Raw genomic sequence first — 7,314 nt, 5'->3', positions numbered from 1 at the left:
GCCTTGCCTTAAACCTTGACGCTGCTTCATCCTGTTTTCTTTCCCCCTGTCCTCTTGAGGAGGGGCAGTGAGAGAGAGCAGCTGGCTGGGCCCCTGGCAGCTGGCCAAGGTCAACCCATCACCAAGCCTAAAAGGCAGATTCCTCTGTGCAGAAGTTGAAGGGGGCTGGTGGTTTAAAGAACAACAGTGACTGGGGTAGGAACAGGACGTTTTGGGGATAAAAAAGTTGGGAAACGTCCGGAGAGCCTGTCACTTTGAGGGGGGGGGGGGGGGGGCGCAAATTTCATGAGAAAAAGCCTTCTTTCTGAGCAATAAGAGGTTCGTGTGAGAAAAAAGGACCCGGTCTCCGTTTTTTTCCTCGCTTGGTAATACAAGTGACAAAGAACTGGAGCCCCTGCGCGCAAAGGGATGAAAATGGACGGAGCCCGTCGGATGCTCTTTGTGCGTGCGTTGGAAACCCGGGAACAGCTACAAAGAGGTCATGGAGTAGACTGTGAGCTCGGTTAACTTAACTCGGTCTGGCTAAACTCGATTAAAACGGAGCTTTAGAGAAGGCAATGCCCTGAGGATGCGAGGGATAAAGGGACAATAAGAAAGGCTGAAGATGTAGTTCCTGACCCTTTTGTCAGGAAGGATTAGGGCTGAATGTTGATTTGACTGAAGCCCAGGTAGCCATCGGTCTTCTGTAACTGAAATTTCAGTAGCGCAGGAGACCCAAAGCTGAGAATTGGGCACCAGTGACGCTTCTGATAGCGGCCGGGTGTCACAGGAGAAGAGTCAAGAGATCACTCAGATCTGATCTGGTCTAGTAGTTAGTTTATTGAGGTCTAATCAGTAAATGTAGGTGTGCAAAATATTTAATAAGTACAGATGGATGCTATTTACGACGCTTAAAGCTAGTATGGGATACAAAGATTCTCGCGTAAGCTTACTATACGCATCTTAAATGTTGCACGCGTGCAAAAACGTGTCGCTTACCAGCCCGTCGATGCCTGGTGTCAGGTAAGGGATCTCTCAGCCTCAAGGGGAAACCTCGAGAGGCGTCCCTGCTCAAGGGGAGATCGCCGCCGCGCAGCCGGCTGCTGTGGAGGGAGAGCTCAAGGGAGCCTGATGGCCGCACGCATTTATAGCATGAAGTGGTTGACTCGTAGTCGGATGTTTCTGCCACGTTCACGCGGGTTCGGCCGCTTATCAGCCCGGTCTCCAGCCAAACGGTTTTGTTGGATTTGGTGCTGGGTTCTCGCTGATAGCCTCACACGATAGGATTAAGGTGTCCGGGCTTTGGCTTCTATGGTCACGGATCTACCTTTGAGAAGCCGGGTCTGTTGGGAGCTGATGGCTTCACCTGACCAGGTGGGGCAAGAGGGTCTTTGCCAACAAGCTGGCCAGACTGACAAGGAGGGCTTTAAACTAGACTCAGCGGGGGAAGAGGAGGGAGTTTTGAGCAACAGGGGCTGCTGACGCATTAGGAACCAACAGGGGAACACCTGCGAAACGCCGCAAAGGAATCGGGGCTTGATCCTCCAAAAAGGTGAGAGGGTCAACAGCCCAACTGAAGCGCCTCCATACCAGTGCACGCAGCACAGGTAACGAACAGGAGGAGTTGGAAGCCACTGTGCAGCTGGAAAGCTATGGCCTAATCGCTATCACTGAAACTTGGTGGGATGACTCACGCGACTGGAGCGCTGCAATCCACGGCTAGAAACTGTTCAGAAGGAAGTGGAGGCGGGGGGTGGGGGGGTGGTCGCCCTCTATGTAGAAAGAAACAGAGAGACAAGAAAAAAGGATTGATTCCACAGAGCTGGCTTGGAAAGACACGCGCTTTGTATTTGATTTTCTCCCAGGAGGCATGCAGCTTAGAGACATCTGCAGCTGAAGTGGGGCTTTCAGGGAACAATTTAGAGCAAGCCCTGTTGGTTCTGCGAAATGCTCTGAAAAGTCAAGGCCTGCCCTGCCCTGGCAAAAGCAGTCATTTGACTGGAGGGAAAAGCAGCACCAAAAGCAGCCGCGAGCACGCTTGGGGTGGACTTGCTGCGGTAATAAACAACAGTAAAGAGTACTTCTAGCTACAGCAGCCTCTTCTGAGACCTCGTTGCCCGCCCACAGGGTCGCAGCACTACACGGCCCAGATCCCTCCGCGGCCCGAGCGCACGCAAACTGCCCGAGCCCCGGTAAGCACCAGGTCGAGGGGGGCGGGGACGAGGGCAAACGACAGACGAGACGGCCAATCGAGACGCGGGATCGGCCGGCGGCGATCTGACGGCCCAATGGGAGCCGCGGAGGGCCTGGCCGAGTGGAGGAAGCGACAACGGGCGTTGTCGTGGCTGCCGAGATTATTGGGGCGCGGGCGGCCTGGCGGCGCCATTACTGTCTGCGGCAAGGCGCTTCCCCGCCAACGTCGTCTACGAGGACGAGAAGGTAGCCGCGGCTTTGCTCTGTGCGCGTTTCTTCTTCGCTTCCCCCCCCTCCCCCCCGCGCTCGCAGGCCCCCCCTGAGCCGAGGACCCGTTGCGCGCTGCCCGGGAGCGCGGCAGGGCGGGTGGCGGCATTGCTTGCGGGTGGGCGGAGGGACGGGCGACGGACGGGGCCTCTCTGGGTTGTGGCGCTCTCTACCGCACCAGCCCTAAAACATCGCGCTTCGTCGGTGTCTCGTCCTGTCCCGTCCCCCGGCTGCCGCGGCGCGTACCGGGTTGCTGGTACTGTCCGGTTCGCCTCGGTTTCCAGCCCCCCCACCCCCTCGCTCCGTGTCGTGTATGCGCGCGCGCAGAGAAGGGCCTCTGACGGTTACGCACTGGGTGGCAGCCGCAGACGTTTGCCGCGTGATATCCCTTTGGCACTGCAAGTCGAGCAAAGTTTGCTGCCGAGGGATGGGAGCGGCCCTACCTCGTGTAGGATGGTAGTCTTGAAACCTTAGGTTAAGTACACGCAGTCAGTGTCCTCGGGGATTCCCGGTGTACGTACGTGAACAGTGAAGGTCCGCGAGGAGTTAGTTCCGCGTAGGAGAAAGGCAGGTCTTGATGTGCCTCGTAATAGCATTCTAGAGATTTCGCAGCTCTGCTGTGCTAGGTTTTGGTTCTGAACCCCCAAACTGGATTATTAAAGCAAAGAAGTACAACTGTTCTTGTTTTTCTTAAAAATAAAAAACAACTAAAACCACCGATCTAGAAACGGGTCATCCTGCAGGCTGCCAAAGCTTCCCAGATCTTGTTTCTGTGGTGAAGTGGGACCACGATAACAGCGTGCTTGCAACGTTCACGGGTGCTGGTGCGCCGCAGCGTGCTAGTAACAAGAGTGAGCTGCTTAGACTGCGGGGAAAAAAAAAGTTGCGGCCGTTGCCTACGTGATGTTAACTTTCAGTTAGTATCCTGTATAATTTTGTTATTAAAATGCTGAAGGTTAACGGTTAGGGACGTCTTCTGCTTTCGAAGGTAGGGTTTCTGTGCAGCATAGAAGGCGGACTCGCGCTATGCCCTTGCAGGCTTCCTGTGATCGTGCTTTTGTTCAGTACTTGAGCTCCCTGTACCGCGGCAAACGAACGGCCGCTGATCTCGCGCTCCGCTGAATTCTTTGCCGATTCAGTTAAGCCATTTGCCTCCCGCCTCTGCGTGGACCGCATTGAATAGAAAAACTGCTTAGGAAATGATCAACCCAAATTAAACCATACTGGAGGTCGCTAATCTGAAGCACTGGCCCGTCTCGTTGCCCCTGTCATCTTGCGTGCTGAATCCCACTTCTGGAGGGGGCTCTGTAAATAGGTTGTATTTCGAGTACAGAAAGTATTAATATCGCGCGAGGAAAAAAAAAGAAAATCAACGTCTCGGCTTGCGTTTGGGGTCTCGGGTAATCTGCTTCTGTACGAGTCCAGCGGGGCCTATTGATTTGCTTAAGCTGTTACCTTTCTCTGAAGCCAGTTACGTTTTAACTGTTTGCTCTTCCTCCAGTGCCTTGCGTTCCGTGATCTTTCACCCCAAGCTGCGACGCTTTTCCTAGTCATGCCTAGGGAGCCGATTATCAGGTTATCTGAAGCTGAAGGTTCCGGTGACTCTGTAAGTACTCTGGAAGCTTTCTGTACGCTGAAGAGTACCTGTAATTAGTTCCTAATTTACTGGACTCTTCCCCAGCCCCTCTTTTCCTCTTGATAGGGCACAGGAGGCTATTCTGGGTTTTCTAGCGCTGTAATCTTTTGCCTCTGGCTCGTAATGGAATTGAGCTTTTTGACTAACAGCGGCGACGTGAAGCAATGCTCATCCCTGGGTATGTACTTCTGGTGCAAAATGCAGGGCTGTTTTGTTTTGGAGTGCGGTCTGATGCCCGTTGTCATGGTTTATAGAGTAAGAGGAGGAGGAGGAGTAGTGCTAGTTGTTCTTCTAATATGGAGAAGAGGGCTTGGGGTTTTTGGCAGGTGAGGGGCGAGGAAGGGCAAAGCTGGTTGAGAGGTGCTGGGTGCTTCACTTTTATCTATAAAAGTCGAGTTCAAAGACTCCGTAAAGCCATGCAGAAGGCAGCCTAAAGCTTATTTTGCACCAGAATTGCTGACGTTGCCTGGAGATATAAGGGGGCTTTAACCCAGAGACAAACTTGGCTTCCGTGGGCGTTTTGTAGTTGGGCGGTGTCTTGCTTGAAACAAATTGCATAGCTGCTTCCCCCCCTCCCCCATAGTGGTGTGCATTATAGGTCTTTGTAGCTTTGCCTGGCAAATGTCAGCTGCGGGCGGGCGGGCGGGCGGGGGGGCAGACAGACAGACGGACAGACAGACAGTAATTTGAAGGGCAGTGGTTGAATTGCTAGGAATTGGCACGCTGGTTTCTCTGGGGGGGTGGTCCTCTGCTCTCAGTCCTTCCCTTCCTGCCCTCTCCCCTCTTTGCGTGTGGCTTTTTATTTTATTAATTTATGGGTTTGTACTTCCTTCTCCAGCTTCCCGGGCATTTAATGACTGTTGGCAAGAAGCGTGCTGCTCGCCTGGGTCTGACCAACGGATTCCGGATGGCTGTGGATGAAGGGCCCGAGGGTGGGCAGTCTGTCTGTCACGTACGTCTACCTATTCGGGGTGGCCGTGAGTTGGCCTGTCCGCCCGGCTGAGATTTGTTTGCGCCGCGAGAGTCGCTGGGCGTGCACGAACCGCCTCTGAATGGATTTTTGTCTGTTGCCCGTCAGTCTAGCCACTGTTGATGTCTAATTTTGTGTGACGTGTGTCTGTGGAAGGTACTAAAAGCTTTGAGCAGCAGTTGCACAATAAAGTTTTAGCATGGGGATATCACCTCCGTCTTGTGCGTCTTACTGAGGGGAAAGAGTTCTGCAGGTTAAAAGGGTGTCTCCCCGGAGTGCAAGTGTGCGGAACGTTTCGGTCCGTTAACAGCGTTCTGTAGACAGATAATGATTTGCCCAGTCATTTGAAGCGTGGCGCTGGAACCGCTTGGCAGTAGTCTCCCGTGTGTGGCACGAAGCGAACTCGTAGCTTTTTGGAAGTGGTACGCAAATGTACATAAAGCCAGCGTAGGCTGCTGCTGAAACTTGAGAAGATACCGTACGTGACGCTACAGGCATGCCGTACGAGGGTGGTTTCGGCACAGGGCAATGTGTTGGAAGCATCCAACTCCTGTTGGAGCGCTTTATCAACGGCTGTGTGAGAAGGCCCCGTTGATGTCCCTTTTCTGGTGAGGAGGGATACGGCAGGAGAAAACGGTCGGTCTGAATGGCAGCTGCGGTGCTTCCATAGCAGAGTGGAATCTCTCTTTTGTCGGTTTGGGTCAGCTGTCCTGGCTCTGTCCCCTCCCAACCTCTTGCCCACCCCCAGCTCACTGGACGGTGGGGGTGGTTGGAGAGACAGCCTCTGTGCTGTGGGAGCACTGCTCAGCAGTAGCCAAAGCATCGGTGTGTTCTCAACACCCTTCTAGCTAGAGCTACAAAGCACAGCACTACGAGGGCTGCTGTGGGGAAAGTTACCTCCGTCCCAGCCAGACCCAAACCAAAAGTACATCACAGGGAGACGGCAAACTTCGTCTTTCTTTAACAGCTGTTAAAAAAGGGAGATGGGCGTGGGAAAGCAGGGCGATCCTTTGTTGCCCTTGAAGGCTATGTTACTGAGGCAGAGGCATCTGAGATGCCCACTGGAAGGCGTCTGTCATCTCTTCTGTATCCCCAAGCCATCAGGTGAAATTTGGTGACACCCGAGGGCTTCGCCTTTGTTTCATCTTCCCTGGGGAGGAGATGGAAATGATTTACCTGAAGTAGGTGGAAACTGACACGTGATGTTGCCTCGAAACTGCGCTGGTGCAGTGTGTGTTTGCTTACTGACTGACCGAGCCAGGTAAGGTCTATTGTTCTGTCTGTGTAAACTCCCTAAGGCATCTAGAAGGTGTTCCTGCTTCTGGGTGGGGGCAGGGGGATTGTGAAGAAGCTAGGTATGGCTTAGCCATTCAGAGAGACTCGGGCGAGTGATTACCAGAGGTTCTGGAAGTCTGTGGCGCCTGGTGGAACGTTGCGCCTCACCTCGCAGGCAACATTGCCGATACTTTGCTCCAAACCGGAGAGAGCAAAGGGTTATTCAACGCTGACCCACTGAAGAATTGTAGCATCCTAGAGCAGCCCGGGTGGGAAGGGACCTCAAAAGATCGTCTGGTCCAACCTTTATCTAGCACCCTGTCCAATGGCATCTTGAAAAGCTCCAGCGATGGGGACTCTACCATGTCCCTGGGGAGGCTGTTCCAGTGGATGATTGGTCTCACTGGAAAAGAGGAGAGAGAGGGGAAAAAACAAAAAAAAAAGAAAAAAGAGTCTGTCTTGTATCACCGTGAAACCCCTCTCCCGGTGCAAGTTGTCTGGGCAAGGCAGCTAGGCACGGGACTCACCGCGGGCCAAAGCTGAGCAACTCAGCGACGCTGGTGGCGCCCCTGTGAAAACGCATTTAAGGAAGGGCAAAACGCTGTCCGGGGCAGGTAGTTCCCTGCTGCCCGCGGATCCGGCTGGTGGATATTTCCCGGAGGAACTTCTTGTCCCGGTTTTGTTAAAAACAAGACCGGCTCTCTTTTAGTGATTTTTTTTTTTTTTTTTTTTTTTTCCTTTCAGCTAAGTTCTTCTAGGTGGCTGTACTGCTCTGAGTTTTAGCCTGCATATTTTTCCTGGGATGCTGTACTCGGTGCTGATAAGAGACCAACGGAATGCCGAAGAAGCTCGTGTTTAGATTTATTACTATGGTAGCCAAGAAAGACTGATCAGTTTTCCCACGTTCCGTTGCGAGAGGGGCGTGTTTGAGGAGGGGTGGGTGGAACAGGTGACTAGCACTGACCAACGGAAGTGTTCCATCCCATAATCGTCA

At 53.3% G+C, this 7,314-nt stretch overlaps 1 long non-coding RNA gene across 1 annotated transcript; it reads left to right on the top strand.

The window, feature by feature from the left end:
• Nucleotides 1–2,383: 2,383 nt before the first annotated feature.
• LOC136114548 (uncharacterized) lies at nucleotides 2,384–4,248 on the top strand. Its single transcript, XR_011736242.1, has 3 exons — nucleotides 2,384–2,418; nucleotides 3,941–4,045; nucleotides 4,121–4,248. It is a non-coding gene; the product is annotated as an uncharacterized lncRNA (long non-coding RNA).
• Nucleotides 4,249–7,314: the final 3,066 nt, after the last annotated feature.

This window comes from Patagioenas fasciata, chromosome W (genome assembly GCF_037038585.1).
Source record: "Patagioenas fasciata isolate bPatFas1 chromosome W, bPatFas1.hap1, whole genome shotgun sequence".
In the NCBI taxonomy this organism is placed as follows: domain Eukaryota; kingdom Metazoa; phylum Chordata; class Aves; order Columbiformes; family Columbidae; genus Patagioenas; species Patagioenas fasciata.
Note: the sequence above shows the minus strand (reverse complement) of the source record. Positions and strands in the feature narration are given on the sequence as shown.